This window comes from Planococcus citri, chromosome 1, assembly GCF_950023065.1.
Source record: "Planococcus citri chromosome 1, ihPlaCitr1.1, whole genome shotgun sequence".
Classification (NCBI taxonomy): Eukaryota; Metazoa; Arthropoda; class Insecta; order Hemiptera; family Pseudococcidae; genus Planococcus; species Planococcus citri.
Genome location: NC_088677.1, coordinates 26,101,183 through 26,129,103, shown reverse-complemented (window position 1 = coordinate 26,129,103; position 27,921 = coordinate 26,101,183). Strand labels below are relative to the sequence as shown.

The following is a 27,921-nucleotide window of genomic DNA, read 5'->3' as shown; positions in this document are numbered from 1 at the left end:
AATTCACAGTTGGGTACTTTTTCTCTAACTTCACCATCCATTTTTAAAATCACGACGTTTTCAATTTTTTCACAGCCTGTTAAATACGTATCCTGACTGGTGTATAAAAAAACAACAACAACAAAACTAGCACTTTTTAGACAAATTTTAGAGAGAATTGAACAATCACAACTTTCGTTTGTAGGATACAGTACAAATCTTGAAATATTTCATGAAAATTTTTGTAGGACGCTGATTTCGATTCAGAGCTTTATTTTGCCCCCTCCATTTCCATTGCGAAGATGTTGAAATACGGAAATTCCAAGACGTTAATACGATTTTGACTTCTATTTTATCTTTGAACCAAAATTGGCCTTAAAACGTTACAACAACACACAAAACGCTAAAAATTTCAGCAGATGTTATCACAGCTATTTTCCCTCAAAATATTGCTTTAATTATTTGGGGGGGGGGGAGATTTGAAACGTCACGAAATTTTTGATGCATTCAATGCACTGAGCATTTTTGGAGTACAAATCTAAACTATCAATTTTTTTCATTATTTATCTGGATTGGATAAGCCGTTGAGAGGGGGTAGAGGGTAAGAAAAAATGAATTAAATCTGAAATAAAATTCAAATACTTAGTTAAGTAGATGATTATAATTTACATGTTCATTTCGTCAATATTTATTTAATTTAAAGTGGAATCCATCGTAGACAATTCAAACTTTGGTAAGTAGTTAATTTTTCTTTGTTCACAGTGTTCACCAGCACCCCATGATAAGGTATCTTACTTAATGAGTCACATATTTCTGATTATCAGGAAGGTCATCGACCTTTTCAAAGATACTTGAACATTCTTGCTCCTTTATAAGCGAATCATACGTACTTCTTCAAAAAATCAGGTTTTTCATCAAACTGTTTCAATAGACTACCTATTTAAATGACCAAAACAAAGTTTATAATTATTTGAGAGGTCTTCGGGAGGATATATGAAATCCATGGCCAAGTAACATTATACCGACCATTTTCAAATTGAACAGCATCATTAAAATGTTTCAAAGCATAATCATCGCCTGTTTCAATAGGATTTTCGACAATTCCAATATTTTCAAGATTCCAACATTTTTTAATAAAATAAGTAGGTACCTATCAGGAGATGACGGAGAAGAATCATTTACAAAACATTTCAATTGCATGTTTGAAGGATCGAGTAACATGAGTTAAAAAACTCATCCCAGGATTTGATTCAAAAGATTCAACAACGGTAGTTAAAGTTGAGGTACAGGGAGCCAAGAAATACATTTCAATTGCATGTTTGAAGGAGTAACATGAGTTAAAAAACTCATCCCAGGATTTGATTCAAAAGATTCAACAACGGTAGTTTAGTTAAGGTACAGGGTGCCAAGAAATATTGTGAACCAGAAAGAAAGTTTTTTATTGAAAACATAGGTTGGCAATGTGAAATAGATGCATTTTTTTGGAGGATTGCCACTTGGAAACTATAGGGGGTATAAACCTCTACAAAGGCTTAAAATGAAGTTCCATCTTTCCAACTAACACTGTACAAAATCTCAGGGGTGAAGGTCAACTTTAAGTATGTTTTTTTTTGTTGTTGAGTGACGAGTGTAAAAATGACAGTTCAAAATTTTGGACGCCTAATATGGACCACCTATAAAATTTTAAAATAAACATACTTTTTCAAATTTTTAAAATGTGATATTTATTACTCAGTAGAAATTAATAAAAAAAAAAACTTATTCAAAGCAAAGCAGTTTAATTTTGAATATTTTTTTTAAATTGTTGAATGACAAGTGTCAAAATGACAGTTCAAAATTTTGGACGCCTAATATGGACCACCTAATGAATTTCAAAATAAACACGTTTTCACATTTCAAAATATCATATTTATTCGTAGAAATGAACAAAAAAAGTATTTCAAGCGTTCCCCCTTTCAGTGGCTGCATGTATGAAATTATGAAAATGAGTAAAAAAATTCAATATCACAGGTGGTCCATATTACCTCACTCCATAAAAAAAACTTTGCATTAAAAATTTCTGTGCATACCCTCATTTTTAGCAAAAACTACGTCCTTTTTTGATATTATAAATGTCAATATCATTTAGAAAATTACACCAGATATATAATGTATTTTAATAAAAGTTGAAAAACACACTGAAAAAAATTTCAGTTTCTCAAAACAGTTTTTTGTAAATTTCTCAGCGACTTTGGACTGTTTAGTTGTAATTTTTGTCTCATTCGTTTTTTTGGAGAAAAATACATCAGAAAACATTTTTTCCTGAGAGATTGCGCTAATTACCAATGAGAACAGGTGCTGGTCCATATTGAGGACTGGTCCATAATTGGTGCCCTTACCCTTATTATCATTCAGTGTGATCAACCAAAACATTTAGCAGAAAACTTTTTCAAGGGTTCACAATATTTCTGGGCAGCCTGTATCTGAAATCAAATTAGTAGAAAGTGTCCGACTGTCCGCCCTAACTTTGAATCGACCAAATATAGTCCAGGTTGAATGACAATTTTCTCAGTTGAAATTAAATCATAGGAATAATCATTACCAATCAGAATTTTAATCAAATCATCAGAATGTGTATGGTAATTGTCAGCTAGTTTGAAATTAAGGAATTTAGATTCGAATTCTTTGATTTTTATTTGGTCATTCTTGATGAAACCAGTAATATAGGGAACAACATTTAGCGATTATTTTGAAATTTGTGCCATCAAGTAACTCAATATTTGTGATGCGATCTGGGATAGGGTACCCAAAGTCGGAAAATTTTTTTTCGTTTTTTATTGTGTCATTTAAAAGCTTAAAATGTCAGCTTTTTTTAAAAAAAAAGATATTAAGTCTAGCCCTTTTTGCTGCTTGAAGTTTCTGCTTAAAAAACGAAAATTTTGAGAAAATCAAAGTTTAAAGTTTTTCCTTCAAAATTTTGAAAAAAATTGTTTGCTCGACTTCTACTGCACTAAATTGGCTGAAATTTTGATATGATACTTCAAAATTATAGACAATCAAATTTTAAAAATTGTGTCAACATTTGTTGACTATTTGTTGAATCATGTTGAGGGAAACACATTTTTTGTACAGAAAATTTGAAAAAAAAACATTAAAATGCGTAAAAAATGAAAATTTTACAGAAACTCACGACTTTAAAAAGAAATAAGTGAAAAAAATTATAAAAAAATTTTTGCCGGGAGAAGCACTTGAACCCACGACCTCTGGTGAGATGGTCCGCTCTCCAGGCATCTAGCCACCAAGGAAGATATGTAACATGTGTTTTCTAATGGTAGGTATACAACTAATTTTATTGTGAATTTGACATAACTAACTAACAGGAAAGAACAGAAGAACATCGATTGGGTAGTAGCAAGCGGAATGGTAGTGGAAGCCCAAGCGGGGGGGGGGGGACAACACGACGACTTTGGGTACCTTTTCTTTTTTAACTTCGTTCGGGTATTTAATAGGGAAAAATATTTCTTTCAGAGGTAATTTTTATGCTAGATGATAGCCAACAGTGTCTAGAAGAAGTTTTCAGTGTAACCTGAAAATTGACATTTCTCAATATCTCAACTGTTTTTTGCTGTAGCACGAAATTTACTTTTCCGACTTTGGGTACCCTATCCCAGATCGCATCACATTTAACTTAACTTGAGGGCTTTCTAAAATTTTAGATTCAAGATTACCAAAGCTTAAAATTGATAAAAATTGAGAATCATAAGTTTTTAAATTCAGATCCTTGACTAAATCGGAGGTAGATAGGTAACATAAGATAGATTTAATTCATTTTTTCTTATGGTAGCAGAATGTTGAGAGACTTTTGTAGTCTCATGAAGTATATGATCCTATTCGTTTTCTTTTAAGAATCCTAATGATGGTTGATATCCGAAATACCTCCGGTTTCCTGGTAACATATCCGATTTCCTGGTACTTAATGTAATATTCTGGCTAGATTTCATCAGCTAACTTAACTTTAATCGCAAATAATCGGTTCAATTTGTTTAATCGCATATCGCACCTCGGGAGTAATAAGGTCACATCTCAAAAAAGTGAAATTTTACAGGAGAGTGATTTTATTTTTTTTTAAAACTTGATTCATTATTTTCATCAACTTATAATCAATTGTGAGGAATGAATAGCATGTCATTTTGAAGATTGGGTATCCTACCTTCATTTAGCATAAGAATATTTTGAAAAATAAACTCTTAAAGAGGAAATATTTCAATGTTTGGAAAACATTTTGAGTTATAACCTTTCATAAAAAGTGATCTGGAGGCAAAAAAAAACGTCCAAAAAAAATTTCGTGATAACAAAATTGTAGAGAATTAAATTTCCAATCGACATAATGTCGTTAGTTTTTTTCTAGAGTGCTTAGTTTTTGAGTTTTTCTCAAAAAACTAAAATTTCAATATATATGCAAATTAATTTTCCTGAAAAATGTTCTATTTTAAAATTTTTTTGTTTTGGAACAAACCTACAAAAAATACACTCCTTGTGATTATTTTACATCTTAAAAACGTTCAAAACTATCAAAACTGTTTTCTGACACTTTGTATGTGCGAATTTTACTCAAAGAAAGAGGAGTTTTTTGAGATGTGACCTTATAACTCCAAACAACTTGCAATGTTGTAGAAATTTTGAGTTAGGCCCTTTGCGTTTTTTACATGATCTAAGCAGCATACCCGACTCAAAGTGTTATTTTTGGTTGCAGGGGGTCATGCAAACCCCAAAAATGCAAAAACATCAAAATCGATTTTTTTTGAGATGTGACCTTATTACTCCCGAGGTGCGATATAATCAGTTCAATTAGTTCATCCCCTAATTTAATAAAAAAGTATAAATCAAATTGTTTACTCACGCCATCCAAACTCATTAAAGGTAGTAACTTAAAAACAAGACACTTACCCACGGTTTTCAAGTCAATTAATAGACGATAAAATCTTGTAGCTGTGGGCTCTTCATTTCACACAGCCAACCCCAATTCACATGATAATTTGGACCCCCGATTCACACGATAATTTGGAGCTCATAAAAGTCAAATTTGAAATCTTTATGGCTCCAGGCTCACGTTTTCGGCTCGCGCTCTCAACCATTTTCGATATAGCAAAAACTGAGATTTGAATAACTTTGATTATTTCACATAATAAAAAGATGACACTTGCAACAATTTGTACAAGAGCTAATGAGCTCTAACTACCTTTTAAACCCTTTTTAAATTAACCACAAGTACATTCAAATATTTGACATGACTTTTACGACTTTTTTATTACTTACTTATTATTCAGTATTGAACCCTTTTTCGTTTGTCACGCACAGGTACCCTCCAAATTGCAATTTTATGATGTCGTAAATGTCACCCGCATTTCGAAATCGCGCATCCCTTTTTGATTCTTTCCCAAAATAAATTTAACCAACTGTCTAACCAATTTGCGGACTTCGAAGTCCTCCCTCTCAAAATCGGACCAATTTTTATTATAAATACAATTAGGGTGAGTTAGCAAATCCTCAGTTGTTTTTTGGATCTTCTAATAGATACTTCAAGTTCTATATTACGGTTCGTTTATCAACTGCCTATTTTTGTATTTAAAAGTTCGTACTGAATTTTTGTTTCATCGAGTTTAATTTTTGTCATTGTCGAGTTTGCAATTTTTATCAATTGTCGAGTTCACAGTTTTATTAAATTTTGTTCAATAATTTCTGAGTTGTTTTCAAAGATTTTAAACGTCGAATTAATTGCGAATCATTCAATTGAAATAATTTTCATTCTCAAATTATTAACGTTCTTTTAATCGCGCATTTTGTAATTTTTTACTTCCGCGATATTATTTGAGGATTTCGATTTGCGAATCCAGCGGCATTTGAGATTTCAAGTTTTATTTCCTGATTATTTGTATTGTACAATTTATTCTACTTACTTGGTGAGTCTCCTTTTGGAGTTTTATTCATTTATTTATTCAGATTTTTGTAATTAAGTATTTTTCCTTTTTACTTCGCCTAAACTTAAATTTCTATTTTTTTGTGTGTGTAAATAAAGATCTAAATATTTCCGATTTTAAACAGTAAATTTAGATTTTTTATTTTTAATTAGATTTTAAAATAATTTTCTTATCCAAAATTTTGTAAATTTATATCTCGAGTTTATCAAATTAAAATTTTAAACTTTAATTCTCAATTTTATTGATTTCAAACTTGAGGAATATAACACTAATACTTCCGATTTTATCCTGGTAATATTTCTATTTCTTTTGAATTTCGTTTTGTTTTTCATTAATAAATTAAAATGGGTGATACTGAAGAGCTTAAAAACTTAATAGGTACCTATTAGAAAAAGAAGACTCAAAGCATCCCTAACTGGATATTTGAATTTTATTTCAGATTTAATTCATTTTTTCTTAGAGGGGGCGGGGGAGGACGCAATCTGTCAGAATGAGATTTGGAAAGAAACCATCTCATTCTATACAAATAAGTATGAAAAAAATTTCAAATTATCGGATATTGAAATATACGTTTTCGAGGACACGTTGGCCCAAAACCAAAATCAAGTCGTCCAAAAGGAAGCCTGGGTCCCAAAATTAAAAAAATTGCAACATGGATATCGAATTCCAAAGTTTTTAAAAGCGCTGATATTGATTCTGATTTCTGAAATCCGTTTGATCTTGACATAAAAGTTGAACCCTCAGAGCTCCGAAAAAGGGGAGGGGAGGAGAGATGGTCAGAGGCAAAAAATTCTGAAAAATGCTGATTCCAATTCTGAAATTAGTTTACTGAATTGTAAAATAAAAATTAAACTCTCCAGAAATGAACTCGAGCTCAAAATTTCAAAAAAATGCAACAAATTTCAATCTTGCGTGGTCAAACGAATTTCAGACTCAGAAAAAGCATCTTTGAAAAGTGAAAACTCACATTTCGACATTAACATTGCGTTTTATGAAATTTTGAGCCACGGGCTCCCTCTTGAAGACTCAATTCAGGTTGTTGAGGATAAAACATGTTCAAAATAGGAATTAGAGCCTCCAAAAACTCGTGTTTCGATACCACGATTGATTTTTTTTTCAAAATCTTGAGTCTTAAATCTTCCTCTGAGAGACTTAATTTTGATTTCGGTAAAGTGATTTGAGAGTCTGAATCAGTGCCTTCGAAATCTTATATTTCTTTTTTCAATATGTACCTACCTGATTCGAATTTTTTTCATCATTTCCCTTCCCTAAAATACTTTAAAAATACCAAAAAATGTGACTCACTACTTGAGGAATGGTAGAGGGGGGGGGGGTGAAACATCGAAAAGCTATGATTTTTTCAAAATTTAAAGTTCATATGAACAAAGTGCTTCACAATCTTGAAATTTGGAAATTTCGAAAAAATTAATAATTTTCAAATAAGTAGGTAGGTACTGATTCTAAGAAAATTTATAAGTTTGGAGGATTCTATTCAAGGTTACGAGTATAAATTTTTCCACCACGAAGACACGAATACAAATTGTACACCATAATACATTATAGCCCCTTCCAAATAAACGACAGGTGACAGGTAAGAAATGAACAGTGAAGACCTTCTGTGTCAATCATCAACAACCTAAAATCCGACCACTTTGAATTTTTCTGTCGAGTGAGATTTCGAAAGTAAAAATTAATAGACTTTAATCTCATTTAAAATTCTCTTTTTTCATCCTCGAAGATATGCAAATCAGTCTCGAAAATTTTTTTGCCTACTAAAAACTTGCTCATTCGAAATTTTTTCAAATCAAAATCCGGGGACACTTTATTCATGCAATATGCGAATATCACAAAAATTTTAACGAACGATTAAAAAAAATATACAACACAATACAGATTGCAAACGAAAAAAAAAAATACGAAAATTCAGTCAAAGAATTCATTTAAGTAACGGCCAAATTTCATAAAACGTTTCCCAAAGGAGAGCGAAATTAAACCATAAGGTTTCACGCTGTTTAAAAGATTAGGGCACCGCACGCCTTCGCTTCCCATTACCTCATCGCTCTTCGTTGGAAGATTCAATTTACCAAAAAAAAAAAACCGACGCTTTTAACGAATTAAAAGCAGAACGAAAAGTTGTTGTAGCCGAATTTCTCGCGAGTTTAGATTTTTACCTCGTGTCCTGATTACCTACACCGTCTCGTGGTTCTTTTAAAAACGACAAAGAAAAAAAGCTGCGGCATGACCTAACGTGGCCTTAATTTAAAAACCAAATAATCGACCTATTATCGAAACGCCACAGATCCATCTTCGACTTCGACATGGTGAAAATCTGTAACGCTGTATTCCCCCCCCCTTTTAAAAGTACAATCGACGCCTATACTTACGTAGAATAAAGAGCAAAGTTAGTTATCGCGACGACGATCACACTTTACACAACGTGGTTGCCATTAAACAGATGATCAAAAGAAAGCGAAGTTCTCGATAACGCGGATGGTATTTATTCAAAAATATTATAAATAAAGTACGGTGATTCAGGGGGACAGGAAGAGAAGGAAGGACGGAGGACGTCTACTAGTGACCTATTTGGGGGGTTCGGTGATAGCTCAACTTTAACTAGTTACAGCTGATAAGAATAGCTCGGCATTTATTGTAAATATAGCGTCCATCGTTCGTGAACTGTGCTTATTACTTAATACGTACAATACGCACCGAGTAAACGCATCGGTTTAATGTCAGTGAACTGTTATTGGTCAGTAATCGTACAACATCGATAATAATTCTTCTTCTATAACTGTACAGTAATAATTAAATATTCATACTCGTTACCATTTTCTTTCAAGTCGGCTTAAGTCGTATCGTTAAGTTTTTCTAGTTCGGTTTCAAGAGGACTGCAGGACGATTTTTATAAGGGTAAGTGCCTAGAATTATTAGTTTTCAAACACTAATCTATCTTATGTAATATTTTTTTTAAAGTTTGAGTAAATGATTTTTTTTCAATTCACGACTTTTTATCCTCCTAACAATTAAAAAATGGACCCTCTAAGCCCCATTTTTAACCCTTCGAACCCCAATCGAACGGAAAATTTACACCGAACCGAGCTCAATGCCCCAGAACACTTTCACCAATCACCATAATCGTTTATAATCACTCGTAATTACGAATATTATAAATTATAATGCCCTAAATACTGTCATATCAAGGCCAACTAATAACAAGCTAGTAAATTACAGCGAATTTCTGACCATATCGTTTAGATAGGTATTCTATGTAGAGCTGTTAACATGCACCCATATCATAGACTCCTTGAAAAAAAAAATCAACATTATTATACCTAATACCTATACACGTACAAGATTATTGGAATCCATCGGATCGCGAAAGGGGTTAAAAAAAAAGTTCAATTTCGCTTTCATTATCATTACACTCTTCCCCATTAATAACCTGGTTAACCTTTACGATGTCACCATGTAATGCATTATGCTCGAATCGACTCGAGCTGAGCTTCAGGAAGACGACAAAATCGTCGGTCGGATCGACGCTTTTATTGTACGAGTAGGTACGCCAGAAAACGCAAACCCAGTTTAATAAAGTTCATTAATATTTTATACATTCTGCGGTAAATGCGAAACTAATTAACATTCTCGGTGTAATAACTTTTCGTATACTTTACAACAAGTCTCCTCGGGCAAGTAAATCATCAAATACCTACCTATACACCTAATTGCTTTATACTCGTACGTAAAATACCACCAGATAAGCACCCTCTTTTCCTATCCTTATGGTTAATTTTTAAATAATTTATCATTTCGCTATATTTTCGTTGAAAAAATGTACATGTTGCTTACCATATGACGTACGACGACTTCTTTTTGCTATGTGTAGTATAGTAGCGTATGTAGTTTCCTTCCTGATTTTACAGTACGTAATGATTTCGGGGGTTTAACCTGAAAAAAAAGGTCGTTAAATAGAAATTAAACGAACTCAAAAGTGATTTGTAAATTTGCTTATGGAGTTCCTCGAGATGGAAAATAAACGCGAATTGAGTTCAATGAACTGGAATAATAAGGAAACAAAAACGATGGGAAATATTTCTCCTGTGATTTTGTCTCCAGGGTCTCCTTTTTTTTTTTTTTTTTTACTCCTTTTAAAAGTACAAATAGATATACGGTGTACCCAACAATTACCATATCTTGATTCATTTTCAATTGAAATATTTCGTGAAAAACTCCATTTTCATTTCTCTTAAAAATACCTACACTAATTCTGACTCATTCTCATTTGTGATTTGAGCTAAAAATATTGCGGTTAATTTTTTAGAAGTCTAACAGAAACACTCGAACGATCGTAGAAAAATCGAGTAAAATTCTAGTATGTAGTATAAATGGGTTATTCCAACGATACAAATACAAATGATTGACAAAAAAATACTTGACGTTTTCATGATTTTTATCTGTCTTGGGGTAATTGCTAATTACCTAAACTAGGTACCACCACATAACTTGAAGTACCTACCGAAATAATCACCAATTGACTTAAAAAATGAATTAGTTACGAAAGAAGTTGAAAATTTCTAAGAAGTAGGTAGGTACTTAACATGAAAAAGCTTTCGGTTATAAAATAATGTTATAATTTATCTACCTACGTAAGTAAGTAATATCCAAATCTAATGCTCACAAAAACGAGATTTAGGTATACCTATGCATAAAATTTCAAGAACGATATCGTACCTTTATCAATGATTCATGAACAAGTAGTAGGTAGGTATATATGTAGTAAATTCGTCGAAATGGTTAAAAAAAAAACAATGATTCGTTCAGATAAAAATGCTCCAGGTTACTCGTATGTTATAATAAGTGTCACTGTGGCCATATTGAGATTTGGAAATGCGTTGCTCATGCTTTCACGACCATGAGAGAAAGTGGCGGAGGAAAAAAAGGAGAATTTGATAGAAAACTCAAAACAGAGAAATAAAAAACGAGACAAGTTTTCAAATTTTTTCAAGGCACAAAGTCGTACTGAAAATAGAATATGTGAAACCAGCCTACGTTCAAAAAAAATATAATAATTTAAACTGTCACTCATTTTGGAAATTGACAATTTCCTCAACATGTCTTTAGAAAAGGGATTTCCTTTCCAGAAATAAATTTAATGATACAGATGGAAACGAAACTCGAATTAAAATTTGTTCAATTGCATGCCTCCTTCAATTTTTCATGTCCTACAAAAAAAATTCAGTACCCCAAACTAAATTATTCGATCGATTTTGTAGTTATTTTATGTATGTACTTCGGAATTCAATATTTTGGTGACGACAAAAGTCTCTTCAGATGACATAAGATTGATTTTATATTTTATTCATTCACTTTGAAATATTTTTTTTGTCACATTTGAGCTTAAATCAAGATGTCTGTCTAATACAGGAATTTGTTGACCAAAAATCACCACCTTTTCATTAGGTATACATTTTTTTTAAAATCCTACCTTCATCCAAAATAGTTTTAACCGCCCCTCAATTTTTTCATTTTTTTGGGGGTTTGGATTTTGTAATTTTTTACATTGAAATCAATTTCGAAGCATAAAATATTTTCAAATATGAAAGATGGAGGATTTTTTTTCATTTTTCATCTCATTTTAAGCAAAATTGCCGAAAATCATTACTTTTTCACTACACACTAAACGCACCGACTTTCAAAATCACTACTTTCACTACCTGTAGGCACCCTGTAAATGTCGAATAAAAGCTCTAAATTTTTCAGTAGTTCTCCTTGAAAATTCAATTTTTATTCAAGACTTATACGGAAAACATGTATAGAGACGGAACCAAATGATATTTGCCTCGGACTCGCATCTGCTCTCGACAATCTTTTTCTCGATTAACGAATTTCCTCACAAATTTTGAGCAGCTTGATAAAGGAGCATAACGCAATTTCTCACAATTTTTCAACTTTGAATTCCGGATCGATATGTTGATAAATTTTCAGAATTTTTGCATTTTCAACTCAATAAAGAATTCCATTTCAATTCATCGAAAACAAAAATATTAAAATTTTGTTGCTTAGTTAGTTTTTGTTCATCTACTTACCTATTTTTCTCTAAAACTCAAGACTTTGAAACGAAAACTTTCAAAACTGACTTCACGGCATCTTATCTCGACGTAGTCTCATCCCAAATTCGTCTCAATACGAACATTTTTTCTTGTGAACAAGCAGTTGAATGAAGTTGCCAAAAAAGTGGAATGAAACGCTGATGTTGTGTGTCTTATGACAGTATAAATTCTTTTTTTTCAAGGGATGGGGTAGTCGAAAAAATGTTCAATTGGTAATTTCGTATGACAAATTCTCATCATTTCATTTTCTCCTGCACTCTTCAATTTGGCCTCGGAAATCTGCAATGAAATTTAAAATCTAATTTTGATTTTAATCAGTGGAGGAACGGGAGGGGATAAACGGTAGAGGATCATAATATCCTTCAACAGTTTTTCCATTAGTTGAAAATCTGGAAAAAATGAAGGATTTGTGGGGCAGGGAGAGGGAAAGGAGGGACGATGAGTGTAGGTATACTGGTATATAAATGTCAAGACTGAACGATTAATACCTAACAATTTTCTTTAATGACAATTTTGAGAGATTTTAATTTCTGGTTAGTGGGAAGGGCAAAGTAGAATGGCTCGTATTTTAATTATTTTGTTTCCACGCCCTCGAAGTGTTGATTTTTATGAGGAAAAATTTTGGCCCCCCTACCTTGGAATTACATATGTCATGTCGAAAAGTGCCAAAGTTGAAAAAAGGTCAAAAAATGGGAAAAAAATCCAGTTCATCTCTATGTTTTTCATTTCTGTGTCAAAATTCCTCGAAATACATAAAACCATATTTTCAAGAAAAAACTCCCCCCCCTCCCCAATATTGAAGCTGCCAAACGGGAAAAATAAAAATAATAAAAATTGAAATCTTGAAAAAAATTGACAATTAAATTTTCCATTTTTGGTCAAAATTTCCATAAATGATCCCATGAGTCGAGAAAAAATTTCCTTCACACACCCCCCCCCCCGTATAAAAAATCATTGGCCTACTTGAATGATGGATCTCCCAGAATGGGAAAAATAAAAAAGTAATAGTCTTCAATAATCAATTTAATTGAATTTTTTAGTCTTCAAGTCAATTGAAGATTGTAAACATTTTTTGCAAATTTTTCGCTCCAGCTCGAATCCTTTTAAATGACCACGTGAGTCCAGTAAAAACTTCCCTCGGCCCTTCAAAACAAAATTAGTTCAATATGGAGCCCTCAAAATTTAAAAAAAAAAATCAAAAATTGAAGCATCGTAGATTTTTAAAAAATATTAACAGATTTTACTTCAATTTGTTTTTTTTTTGTAGGAATATTTCAAGGGTGGGGGGGGGGGGGTACTACAAGAGGATCAACATTTTTTAGAAGCCCATGGAGAGGTTAAATTTCTGAAAAGGGAATTATTTGGAACAATTTTGACACAGAAGTGGGAATTTTCAAAAATTGCTACAGATTTTTACTTACTTACCTACATTTATTTTATTTTTTTAAATTTAGTTTTTCGTTTGGGAGGGAGGAGGAGGGTCCTTGACTAGGTGAGGATTTTTCTCGAAAAAGTTACAATATAGAATAATTATGGAGCAGAATGGGAAATGTTTTGTATAATTGGATTTTTTTATTTTTTTTTCATATTGGGAGAGCGAGGAGGGAGGCTTCTGGCACCACTTGTTCGAGGAAAAAAATCAAAATGCGTAGTACAAATGGGGACAGTTTTCCAACCAACTGCGATCACTGCTCCATCCCTCCATGACCTACTGCCTCTTGAATACACCAAGCAATAAAAAATTAACTCAAAACCAACTATATGAACACGTAATCATTCAAAATGAATTCATTATAAATGTACATACGAACTTGTTTCATCGAATAAAACGCGAATTTATCGAAACAAGGTGTTCGCTGTTCAGTTATTCACACGCATAAGTCAATGCTCTCGATTTATACGCTAAAAAAACAAACAAACCATGCATCGCTCTCATTTTCTACGAAATCTTGTTTCGTGTTAAGCTACCTAAATCGAACTTCGGACTCGTATAAAATGATGATACGTAAACGTATCCCCAAAGCAGTGATATGGATATGGATCACGCGTGTACCTACTTAAGTACACGTTGCAATTTAAAAAGAGGAGAGGATTCGCGCGCTGAATAATTTTTCGTACGTATGATTTCATCGCGAGTTGATTGATACAATGATGTAAACCGACCACGTATAGTTAGCTAGCTAGTAGGTTGCTTCATTTATGTATTAACATAGACTAGTTCGCGGATTATTATTCGGAGCATTATCATTAATAGAGTAGCTTTTTCTCGGCTCCGATGAAATTTGAATTTATAATTTACCGTATGAAGGAAATGGAAAAACATATTTACTCCATATTCGAAACCGTATTATCTGATTGTGTGATGTGTGATGTTATGTAGCTAGGCAAAGGTAGTACTTCATAGCATAACTTTTCCTTTTATTCGATCCTATCCTAACTATTCAATGGTACATTTGCTGAGTTGCACTCTCAGAGTTCATTTATTCTAGGGGAAATTTCAAGTAGATAGGTATAATAAATCTACCTATTCATTTTGATGACAAGAACATGCATCTGATTAGTCGAGCACATAAAATGATGACGTCTTGCCATTAAACGAAATCATTACCAAGCTAAAATGAATCCAAGATCAATCGACCTCACCTCACCATGCATAGTCAGGTAAATAGGTATGTGTGTAAACTATGTATAAATGGTACGCAGGTGCTTTGCAACAGAATTTGCGTCATTTACCGCACTCATCTGCCCTTTCCAAACGAACAACACACGATACACAGAGCACTGGGCACTGGGCAGATACTTTATTAACAATGTAATCGTTATCAATAATGAAATAACGTGGCCATCTCTTAACGCTACTGCGTTTACTGAGCAATAATCAACTCGAGCATTGTGACGTTAAACGTTCTCAATTTATACAATTACTATACAGAGAGTAAACTTGGAATAGGTAAGATACTATTTAGTTATAGGTACTTGTACCAAGTTGTACGTCACGTTTAACGTTTCCAAAACTAATAAAAAAGTAAAAAAAAAAAAGAAACAAGTCCCTTAGTCGACGTCGTTTATCGTAAGCACTTTTTACTATACAATGTATTACGCGGTTTACCAATTACTCGTACACAATTCGACTTGGCGAACTGCTACCGCAAGTCGTAAGTTTCAAACTTGAACTCGAGCGCTTTTGTTAGGGTCACGTCTCGCTCGTGATTGCGCGAAAACCTCGCAATAGAACGCGATTTCATTACGGTTCGATGAATTTTCCAAATACGGGTATTCAAAATTTATAGACCTTTTGCTATAACTTCTCTCGTAATTTCATAAATACATGTACATATGTACTATAGTAGATATACAAATATTTTCCGACCACGAGTTCCAACATACGCATAGGCCTTCTATATACTCTAAATTAATAACTTAAACACATAGTTTCAAGTGTTAGTATTTGGAACAACTGGAATAGATACATAAGTTTTTGAAGTAGATAATGAGTAGGATTCCAGTATTCGCAGAATCACTACATTAGTCCTCATTTGAATAATACTGTTGCAACCTTATTCTCCAGAGTCAGAATTTCATATGCCTTGAATGGTTATCGATTTTTCATTAGCCTAAAATTAACTTCTTGGAACCTAATTCCATCATTTTTATAGTCAATCTGAAGCATCTAGGAAGATTTTGATTCTCTCCATGAATTCTCAAAATTCTGCCAGAGACATAAGTAAGTAAGTAAGCATTCAATTTGAACAGCTAGAAATTTAAATCCCTCTGTACCAATGGACCAACTGGAAAATTCAATGTTTTTGCGAGTTCCATGCTGATCATATGATTTCTTGAAAAAATTAAAAACTTGAAAAAAAAAACTTCCTACAGAAAAAATCCAACAATTTTACAGAATTTAGTACAAAATTTTTTCAAAAAATGAAATAATAGAAATCGACGAACGATTTTCACAAATTTGACTGAAACAATAAATATCTACACTCTATTTCAAAAATTTGTTAAAAATTGAAAAAAATCGGCCAAGCACCTGAAATTTTGGAACCAACTTTTAAAAAAATTGAACCCAAGCATCCCAATTGATCTTTTATAGTACAAAAGAGTTATCCTAACCAGCGAAAAAATTCCGGATCAAACAAAACACCAAAACTAGAACGAAAGAGCGTTAAAACAAACCACATCAATCAGAATTTTAGGCACTAAAATAAATTTGTGAAATTTTGGGATACTTTTAAAAATCAAAACTGGCCCAAAAGGAGAGCAAAATCAAAACTTTTCCCAATTAAATCAGAAAGTTAAAATATGGTATGTAGACATTTTTTGGCACTTTCTCTAATCGATTGGTGATTTCGTTCTGCGTCGAGTATTAGCTCTTCTAGAGCTTCCAGTTAATTTTGTAAAATTATCATCTTCAGAAAATTCCGCCTGTATATGGTACCTAATCACTCAAGTTGAAAAACTAAAATTTGGTAAGTACGTACCATATACCTTCAACTTCATAGATCAACTATTAGAGGCGGTTTATGAGTCATTCTGGAGCCTTCAGCGTTCGAAATCAAAATTTTTACAAAATTCTGCTCTATTCCAACAAATGTTGTCCATTTTGGAGCATTTTTTGATAAATTCTACTTTTTAAAATTATCCTTGAAAGCTCCAGTGTAGCTTAAAATCATCTCCAATCCACTCAGCAGCTTAAAAATATAAGAATAAATTCAATTACCGTCAACTGGGGTGAAATAGGACGATTTTCGAGGTTTTTTTAAATTTACTTCAAAACTAATGAACATATTGAGCCAAATTTTTTTTTCGGCGAATTCGGCATCCTTCGGCTACAAGTTGACCTCACCCCCAACCCTCCCCTCCCCCAACCAAAATTTCCAGGAGCGCTCAAAGTGAGCAAGTTTGGACCCCGATTTTGGGGTGAAAATGGACATTCTTAGATTTTTTGAATTCATTAAATATTTTTGAAAGGTAAGAGCTTTATATTATTATACACGTATAGAGCAATGCATTAGCTACAATTTCTTTTTTAAATGATCAAAATTGGTCCATAAATACAGCTTCTGCGATTTTTATAAAAATCGTAAATTTTTTCAAAAATTTTACTTGTAGTAATTTTTTTATTTTGCTTTTTCAAAATGGTTAGGGTATGTAAAAGTAACAAAGGGTCAAGATTTTTGTAAGGTCTTGACCCTTTGTTCATTTTATGCACGCTAACCATTCTGAAGCAGCAATATAACAAAATTACTATAGGTACCTAACATTTTTCTGACAATATTTACAATGTTTTCAGACAGAAAAAAAATCGCCGAAGCCGTATTTATGAACCGTTTTTGATGATTCAAAAACGAAATCGTAGCTAAATAATTGCTCTATACGTGTATAATAATTTAAAACACTTACCTCTGATAAATATTAAATGAAGTCGAAAAATCGGCACGTATTTTTAAAAAAACGAAAATTATCAATTTTAATTTTATTTTTTCGTGGATTTGTATATTTACGAAACATGCATTATGATACACAGAAAAATTCGTCAGACATTCCACTATCACATGAAAAAAAAAGTAGGATCCTATCTTCATAATTGCGTGATCCGTGACGACATATAGCCAAAAAAACGTGAAGTGTCCATTTTCACCTCACTGTCCTATTTCACCCCAGTTGACGGTATTAGCTTTTCAACTCGATTCCGTGAAATTTCGAAGAAAATAGAATTTTCAACGATTTTCTAGAGGCTCTAAAACATGGTATCTAACAGATTTTTTTTGAAAAAATCACTACTTTTTTTCAACCAAATTTTCAGAAAGCTCTCCACTTGACTCCCACCCCCCCCCCCCCCACACACACACACACATAATTGACTAAGTCTTTTTCACAGGAAAATTTTCAAAAAAATTGAAATTGCTGAAAAAAAAACCGGCAGAACTGACTTCACATATTCCAACACTGTTGCCAATTTCATCAAAAATAAACTAAGTTTTTGTTGCAGGTTTGAACTTTTTCATTTTTTCAATACCTTGTTGACTAAATTCACAACTTTTTCACTACTTTCCCTACCTGTTAGATACACTGTAGAACTACTCCAAATAGCTGAAACCTTTTCCTGCGGGGAAAGGTGGCTTCAAAAAAGGGAATAAGACTAAATTTAGGCTTTCTAGCTCAATTACGCAAAATTTTGGTTTTCTTCCTCCGCGTTATTTTCTCAAATTTCATTTTTTAAAAATTTCCCCAAATTTGGAAAAATGAACTCAACCCTTGGAATTCTAGCTCCGAGGGGTATTTTTTAAAAGCCCTTTCATCTAGTTCTGTTGGTTCCAGAAATTTTTCTGCTAATTTGAATATTTCCTTTTTTAACGCTCAATAATTGTAAAAAAAAATTAGATTCACACAAGGCTAAAAAAAAATTATTCATCATGTACTTAAACTAAAGATAGGTAGTACCTACCTACTTCAAAATTTGGAAAAAAAACTTCAATATTGAAAAAATTGCATGATACATTTTTTCAAGTGCTATAAAACGTTGATTTAATCACAAACTAATTTTTTCATTTTTTTTTTGGGAGGAGGGTTCAAAGGCTTTGAATCACAACTTTGAAAAATTAGAACCAAGCAATAACCCTGCTTTCGTTTTTCTATTCCAGCAGGATGTCAAATCTTTCAATGAAATCATTTCCTCTTACTTTTCCCAGTTTTCCAGACCAATTTATTTCCATTTCTATAAGACCTTTCAAATACAATAACAACAAAAAAAGCATAGCGGGCGGAGGGTGGGGGACGGGTCAAATTATTTTACAAGTAATCAGCAGCGATTTTCATCAAATAACCTATATACAAACTTTTTTCAGGTGTTTATACGAAGCTGTTTGGGGAGATGATGGAGTTAGGGTAGCTCTTATCTTGAAAGTACGAATTTTATTCTTTTAAAAAGTATATAGTTCCTTTGAGGGGAATTTTTATCAAGAAATCGAAGTACAAAATTTTACGAAAAACTTAGGGGAAGAGGGAGAGTTGAATATCCTGAAAATGTTGCTATTACATGTTCACTTCTTCCACTCAAAAAATCAAAAAATATTTTAAAAAACCGACTTTTTGTAAAATAAAAATCTTTTACGAACGAATTGATTCACTTTTTTTAAAACATTCATTCGCGAACGAATCGATTCGTATAAATGACTCGTTCGCGAACGAATCGATTCGTTTAAATGACTAGTTCGCGAACGAATCGATTCGTTTAAATGACTCATTCGCGAACGAATCGATTCGTATAAATGACTCGATCGCGAACGAATCGATTCGTTTAAATGACTCGTTCGCGAACGAATCGATTCGTATAAATGACTCGATCGCGAACGAATCGATTCGTTTAAATGACTCGTTCGCGAACGAATCGATTCGTATAAATGACTCGTTCGCGACCGAATTAATTCGTATAAATGACTCGTTCGCGAACGAATCAATTCATTTACTCAATTTTTGATGAATCATTCGCGAACGAATCGATTCATTTACTCAATTTTTGATGAATCATTCACAAACGAATTGACTCATTTTTTGTGAATCATTCGCGAACGAATTGATTAATAAATTAAAGAATTGATCGATTCGTTGGCGAATGGTTCTTTCAAAAAATTGATCAATTCGTTCATGAATGATTCGCCAAAAATTGAGGGTCGCATTAGTACTTTGTAGGAATCGTGCAGGCCTAGTGAGATTTCAAGTTTCATCGAAATCAGTTCGGCTATTTTCTAGGTAATGAGTTTTAATTTAAAAAAGGTTGAAAAAAAATTTTGTCGCTCGATAAACTAGGAAGCTTTGAGCTTTTGGAACTTGATGATGATGGTGAAATGTGCGGCCAGTAGTTTCAATTTTTAATGAATTTTGTGCAAAGTCACCCCATGAAAATTTCAAAAAGCTCAATTTTGTTTGCGATTACGCGCGAAAGCTACGAACTTCTGGATCATGGTGAAAGTCCGACATCATAGGAATGGTGATGGACTAGTGATACTTCGAGTTTCATAAAAATAGATAATTTTTAAGAAATCGAACCTGAAAAAATGCCAACACTTTGCTGCGCCAGCAAAAAAAAATGCGATCTACCTACCCCCTCTTCTTTCTTCTCCTCATCACGTTCCGGTACCTTTCCATTTCAATTAATAATATTTATAAAACAGCGAGTATAGAATAGATATATTTACGAAACTGCCATGAAATTAAACCATCGAACAAGTTTTAGTTTTTCAATTCGCTGTCAAATCTTAGCCCGAAGAAAAGTTTACAAATTACATACACAATATTTCCAACTGATCTCTGCGATAGAAGGACGAAGATTTATTTCATAAAGTACGAGTACACAGAAAGAGGGAAGTTCTAACCTTCCATAATTCTCGAAATTTAATCAAAATAATATTTCGGAAGTCCGGAAGTACATGTAAGACCACTTAGACCACTACGTAGCATGTAAAGGAAACACACGAACACGTAAAATACTCGTACATAGTACGCAGTACAGACTACAGAGTATATAAGAACCATAAGCCATCGTCATAACCTTCTACGTTAGTACGTACGGTAGAAATCCAGTAATTCCGATATTTATCTTAGGGCCAGATAAATAATTCGGCGAGGCCTACAAAAAGGACATAAATTAAGACTAAACTCAGCAATAGATAGGTACCTATATATAAGACGCGGTTGAAAGCTACAGCGCTGGTCTATAACTAAGAAGCTTTTCCCCCTTTTCACTCTTCACTTGTAGGTACTTGGTACAATGACGATGTATGTATACCTCATACCATCAAGAGAACTGGCAAATAAAAGGCATAAGTGTTGCAAAGATTTTACGCAACTGGGAATTAAAAGATGGATGGACAGATAATCACAGTACACGAAGATGACCGAAGATAATAAAGTCAATATTTTCGTATAATTCATAATAAACGCCAGATGAGATAAATCTATATACGAAATTCACTTTCGGTTTTGTATAGATAATAAAGTACACGTCGCTCGTTGGGAGTTTCAATTCGCGTGGGTACTATTCTTCTAACCGAACTCTCTTCTCTCTCCATCTGACTCTTTTCCCATTCGCAAAGACATAATCGCCGCGGCATGGCAGTTGGTCTTCAAGATCGCGAATCGCGATACCTATAATAATAATGATCACCTATGAAAGAAAATGACACCTTTTCTCAACATGCTGCCGGTGCTGGTTGAGTTCTTTTGAAAAGTCTCTCGATTATAGACCATCGAGTCATCTTCTTTTCGGAAATTAATTAATTTTTCTCATTGATCGCGTCCATCGTCGTCGTCGTATGTACTAGGTACAACGACCTTGTAACATTAACGAATAACCCGAGCCCGAGAGACCCGAAGAAATAATAAATACACGTAAACAAATCCGCCGTCATCTTACCTTCGATATTGTCGGCATTATAAACCAGCACACACAGAACAGCACCACACCGTGGCCGCATCTTTCGTCTTCGTCTTCGTCGAATCGTCATTCGTCGATCCCTGTTCGAAAGGAGTTAGGAGCTTCTTAGAGTTCGCAGAGTTCGACTCGTTCAATGCTATCCTCCGCATTCATCGTGTGGTGACCGGTTGCAGCCGCAAGTTCCCGTTGACCAGTTTCAAGAGTGTAGTTTCGATTCCATTTTATAAATCCACTCGCGTAATTATTCGACCTGTGTGTGCGTGTTTTTTTCTGAATTTTTGCGTCGTCGTCGTCTTCTCTTCGGGCGTGCGTTTGTTTTCTTTTTTTTTTCATCTTCGACGACAACTTTTTCTCGATATTGACGACTACTACGGTGTTTCGTAATTTTTAACCTAGGTGAGTAGAAATTGAAACCGAATTTAGTTATATTTATATACCTAGACCTACCTATCTAATATCTAATGCAAGTTTCGATAATTTTTTTTCATCGTGCAATCATTATTTATTCGGATTAATCACGATTTCGCGGAATGATTCTGATGCTTTTATCGTGTGTGGAGTTTTTCGAAATAGAGTTGCAATTATGCAAATAGGGTTTGAACTTTGAAGATCGACGTGAAGATTGCAGCATGATGGAAAGTGCTGGTGATCGATGTGAACTGTGCTTAATGGACGTTTTTGATTGGAAAAAGTTGGACGTGATTCAGATTTTGAGCGAAGATTGGTACAAGAGGAAGCTGCCTTCAGCTTTCAGAGCAGAAATGGGCTTTACACAATTTGCGAAAATCACGAGGGTTTTTCACGAAAGTTGTAATGAATTTTTCATTGATCACGCTGTTCAGTCAGAATATTGCTTCTCATTATACTTTCGTTGAATCAGAGTGTAAGATACATTGAAATGTAAAAAAAAAAAAAAAACTGTACCTATATGTATACGCCTTTAAAAAAACAGACACTGAAGTGATTCGATTCAATTTCTAATTTTTCCAAAATTTAGGCAGCTTGAATACCTACATTGCAGGGGTAACCAACGAATCGAAGAAATATTTCCAAAGAGAGAAAGGAAGGGGACAGTGAAATTTTCTACTGATTCATCAACCATACAAATTCAAAAATCGAAAAAAAAAGGCAACTGAAATATCTACTTACCTAGCAACAATTCAGTTTTACAAATTGAAATTTTGAATAAAAATTCAAAAAATTCTCACCTTGAGAGTTGAATTTTTTTTTGAAGTTTTGAATGCTCCACTGAATGCCTCAATTTCATATTACCTATGAAACAAGCTGAAAAAAATTCACACATTTAGTCCAGATAAATAATACTTACCAGTATGTAATGTAGATAGAAATCATAAACGAAGACTTCAAATAATTTAAAAAATACAAAATAGTAACTTGTGTTCAAATTTTTAAAAACACGTTTCCTTAAAATAATGTAGTATTTTCCCAATTTTTGATAAATTTTCAAAAAAAAAAAAAATACCAATTTCGGTCTAATCCTTTAGGGCAAGCTGCCTCTCTTTATTTCTACCTGAATTTCGTAATAGGAGGATGATTAGGGTTGGTACAATTAATACTCAAAATTGAGATAGGAAACTTTTTTCCAGTAATGACCTTTTTGAAAAAAAAAAATCCAGAATGAAAAATGTTCCTCTTTCTACTTGATTTGAATCTTTTTTCCATATTTCTATCAAAAAGTAGTTCAACTTAGAAATAAGGTAAAATCAAAATTTATCACCCCCCCTTCCACTCATCGTCATTTTTCGTGATTGAAAATAGGTTTCAGTTTTTTTTCCAAATCCATGTTTGTACCATTCCTCAAAAATGATTATAAATTTTTTAGTGTTAATGGGAAGCTCTCGAAAATTATTTTTTGATCAAACGCCCGCACCTTCTTTTTATGGGCTCCTGAAGAAAAAATTTGTAACAACAAAAATCTTTCTTTTTTGATTCCCTGAAACTTTTTTTCAAACATTTTTCTTTCATCTCTGCGAATTTTAAAAAGTTATTTCCAAAAAAAACAACCCCCCTCCCTTCCACCACCCTAAAAAAAGAGGGACAATATGTATAAGAATCTTGAGACAATTCAAAAATATTGAAATGAGTACTCTATTGCAGATGCGTATAAAAATTCCCCTCTCCGTTAATTGTGGGGGGGGGGGTAGCTTACAATAGAAATAAAAAGCTTTTAGGTCTGTTTTTAGAATAATTTGTGACAAATATTTAAAAAAATTACAGCTGAAGTATGCAACAACTACCCCCTCCCTTTCCCCCGCCAACAAAAAAAGTAAATCCAATCTATTTTCAAGCAAATTTTCTCAAAATATGTATTTTCTTCTCGTATTTTGAAATTTTGAGCTTTTTTCAAGAGGAAGAGCAGAATAAAATTTGAGTAAAGCCCAAAAAAAATTTGTTGAGCATAGATGCCAAAATAGCGATTATTTTTAATATACGAGTAAAATAATCTATTTCATTACTTCTATATCCAGAGGGGGTGGAGAGAAGAAATCTCTGTACATTTTCCAGGTTCAAACTTTTTTATAAAAAATGTGCATTTTACATTTTTTCTAGACATACCTAGGCTGATACTTACAACAACTGTGTATTGTATAGTTTCCTTCTATTCTTGCTGTTTGAAAACGACAATTCGCTCTTGTATGAATTCTTTTTTCGCACAGAATACTGAGGATAGGGGCAAGCTGTTGCTTTTTTGGCCCCTTTACTGGTGCCATTTCGTACTCTCTACAGTCTTCAAAAATGATCTGGAGATCTGAAAACAGAAATAAAATTTTCATCTGTCAAACAAAAGATTTTCCAAAATATTGATAAAATTGACTGGTTTTTTGACATTATCAAAAATTCTTATATCATTAAAATATCTTTGATCAATTTACATAATTCTTCCGAATATTTTGTATTCATTTTTTGAAACTATAGTTTTGTACTTTCATGGGCTATTCGCAGTGGCGTATTTACATATGGAGGGTTCGAGTTCAACCCCCTCCCCCTTCCCCCTTTGACGGTAATAATGAAAAAAGATAGAAAAATGGTCGTTTTTTGTTTTTTTTTTGAACCATTTTTTCCGAAATTTTCACTTTTGCTTGGCTCGAGAAATGAGTTTATTTTCATTTCAATCAAATATTTAATTATTCGTTAAGTATAAAGGTTTTTTTCGAAAATCATCCAAATTTCCATTTTTTATGCCAGAAAATCTGTTTTTGTTCCCTCCTTGATAAAATTCTAGCTACGTCACACCTACGTAATTTGATAGTGAGACATTAATTGCTATAGGATGAAAAAAATTATGAGCTCTCTTCCCTTCTTTATCACAAAATAAAAATGCAAACCCCCTCCACAGAATTTAGATTTGATGTTTTGAAAATTTTTGGAATCATTTCATGGGCATTTTCTTATTGCAAAATTCAAATTTTCAGCTTCATATCCTCCAAATCTCTTGAAAAGGACCTCATGTTCCAACTAATATTCCAAAAGGATTTCTGAAAACTTGAAATTTGACCATTTTCCCTCTTCATTGTACGTATGACCAGGTTGTTACATAATAGTTATAGTTTGGTACTTGATAAAATTCATGTTCTGGTCACTGAATATGGGTTATCTTAAAAAATTCTTCACAGAAATCCTCAGCCCATAAATATTTTTTCGTTTTGACAATGTTTTGTTTAACCTATTTAATTAATACATAAGTACATTTCAAATTCCACTATACATTTTCGGTTTTGAAAACTTGACATTCTTCAACCGAGTCCATATCTCATCGTCATCTTCCTTATCTTCAAATTCCACTTTCCAACCTAATTTCGAAGCGCCCTTTTTAAACATCTCACCGTCCTTTATCAGTTCATACGTAGACCTTACTTAACAGAAAAAATAATACACCATGTAAGAAAACTGAGCGTTCGCTGATCAAATTCGTACATGTAACAAATGGAAAACTCCATTCGATAATTAATTCGCTTTTAATTGACGATCAAATAAATATTTAGGTTGAACGAGGTTCACTGCAGATAGCGATTATCAGGCGAGTGGCAATTGCCACAGGACAGGGCCAAAGATACACCCAAGCTACGTACCATCTACCTACATATACGTTATCATTATATGTACGAATGACACTGGCACAACATACCATGAATATGCCAGTACTTACATCTGCATTTATGTACATAAACAAAATTACACATTTAAAACGCGATAATGCGATAAGAAAAGTACACCAACCTTTCCAAATTGTACCCAAATTAAAATCATCTAATTACTGTATTTTTGTAGTTTGTACCTACCTTAACACCGCGTACATACGACAATAAAATTTCCTCCTTATCATACCGGCAGCGATATAATAGCGGTATATCTCTATCTCTCTATTCTCTATCTATTATTATAAACAATATTCGTTCTCGTACTCTCAGCTGGAGTTTTAATGACAAGAAAGGTGCGATATTATTGGCGGATTAATTTAATTCATTATTTTTTTTTTGCAACCTTCGAGCATCTGTGTCCTGAGTACCTATACCTATAATCTTTGACTTAAATCTAACATCCATTTTAGATCTTCTCGCGTGATTTTTACGCTTCTTGACCTCGCCATGTGTTTCAATTTCGATGAGATCTTTTTTTGCAATATGATTTTCGCGCTTACCAATTGGCAATTGCACGACAGGAAAGATGTCAGAGTGTTTTTTAAGGTGAAAAACCGCATGCATGCTGCATGCAGCAGGCGAGAATATGGTACACGGATTGAAGATGCATTATAATCTATAGTAGCCTACGTCATATAGAGATAGGTATAGGTAGGATAGTCGTACGACGACGATGCGATGATATAATACTCATAAGTATCTCACATACTCGTATACAGATACGCCATCGTATATGTATTGTTTTGACGAAAAGTTTCTCTCTAATACCAGCTTGCAAACTGAACTAATCACTATCGTAGATAAACAAAAACCAGTTTATCATTATAATTTTACATAATATCGCCTTTCCTAGATCGCTTCATGGTGATAGCTGTTTTACCTTATTTCTATATAATTATAGGCTTTATAGTTCGAAACCGGATTCATATTCATACTCTATCCGAATGCATAGGCCACACTACACATGCACCTAGGTACCTAATACCTATATCTTACACCAGCAAATTATTATATTTTAATATCTTCCTACCAATTATTCAATTTGTAATTTCTTTGCAAGTATATTGCGAGCCGAGAGAGACGAGAAAAAGTCACATTGTGTGACGTGTGATGATGAGATAAGATGCTGCGTATATTTGCACATCTTTATAATATAGGTAGTATACATAGTAGGTTAGGTTTTGTATGAAAAGTGTCGAACTCTTAATGGACATTTAAAGTAGCAAAAAAAATCTAGGTTGAATGACAACACTGAGATTAAGAATACGTACAAGTTTCAGGAAGTGGACTCTGACTCGAAAGTATAAATACAGAAATTTCAATTTCCTACTCTATTTTTTCTTCATTACAATTTCACCGCACTAAGGTACCATTATTTTATTACGACAACGTAGAATGTACGATGTGTAAGTGTAATTCTAGCTACGAGTAGAACTATGTACTCGTGGATTTCTTTTACAAATTGGGAGACTGAAACAGGCCATGGAAAGAGAGGCTAACATTGATGCATGTAGAATGTATGTGTAAGTTATGAAAGATAAAGTTATTAAAAGGTTGGTAACATTTATTGTGGAATTAAGGAAATGTCACCGAACTTAATTACCAGAAATGATGAAAAAATTATTCAAAATTTGATGAAGATTTAAAAATTGCGATTCAAAGGTTCTAAGAAAAAAGTTGGGGTTGAAAAAAGTCAACGAACGTGAAAGTAGCTAAAAGCACAAGAAATCAGCAAGTAATGCATTTTCACAAAAAATTGCCAAATTGTCTCAAATGGAAAAATAAATAACTCTATACCCAAAAAACAAAGAAGAAAAAAGACAAACTAGGAAAGAAAACCAAACAAAAAACTCAAAAATTGTTTAAAAAATCAATTCTGTTCAATTTTCTCTTAAAAAAAAAAAAAAAAAAAAAACTGTGTTAAATCAGAATGAGGCATCACGAAAAAGTAAATATGTACTTATCAATGAAAAACTAAAATAATAAGTACCTATTTCAAAATATTTCAACCACTTTTTTTGATTCTTTGTTGTTTTCAAGCAATAATCATAAACTCATTAAAACAGTTTTATGTTATTTTCATTCGTTTTACGAAGTTTTGATTTAAAGTTCTTGATATTTGTAACTAAAACAAAATTTCAAACTATTTTTTGATCATTTTCAGCGATTTTGAAAAAATTTTGTATCATTTTTACACGACTACGAATGCATTTAAGATTAATTTGAACTGATTATACACGATATTACGACTTTTCCTCAATTTTCAAGCAGATTTCTGG

The 27,921-nt window shown here is 32.9% G+C and overlaps 1 protein-coding gene and 1 long non-coding RNA gene across 3 annotated transcripts in view; one reads left to right on the top strand and one right to left on the bottom strand.

Annotated features, from left to right (window-relative positions):
• Positions 1-8,381: 8,381 nt before the first annotated feature.
• Positions 8,382-27,921, top strand: part of LOC135850080 (retinaldehyde-binding protein 1-like) — a 49,902-nt gene continuing 30,362 nt past the window's right edge. The window contains exon 1 of one of the 2 annotated variants that reach the window (XM_065370797.1): positions 8,382-8,846. The gene's annotated coding sequence lies outside the window, so the exon portion shown is untranslated. Of the gene's footprint in view, positions 8,847-21,497; positions 21,879-27,921 lie in introns of those variants that run through there. The other variant, XM_065370798.1, reaches the window with a different exon arrangement.
• LOC135850084 (uncharacterized) overlaps positions 22,700-27,921 on the bottom strand; it is a 34,399-nt gene continuing 29,177 nt past the window's right edge. Inside the window, exons 2-3 of the long non-coding RNA XR_010559651.1 lie at positions 24,076-24,252; positions 22,700-22,766 (exon numbers count right to left, since the gene is read on the bottom strand). This is a non-coding gene — a long non-coding RNA (uncharacterized LOC135850084). The remainder of the gene's footprint in view (positions 22,767-24,075; positions 24,253-27,921) is intronic.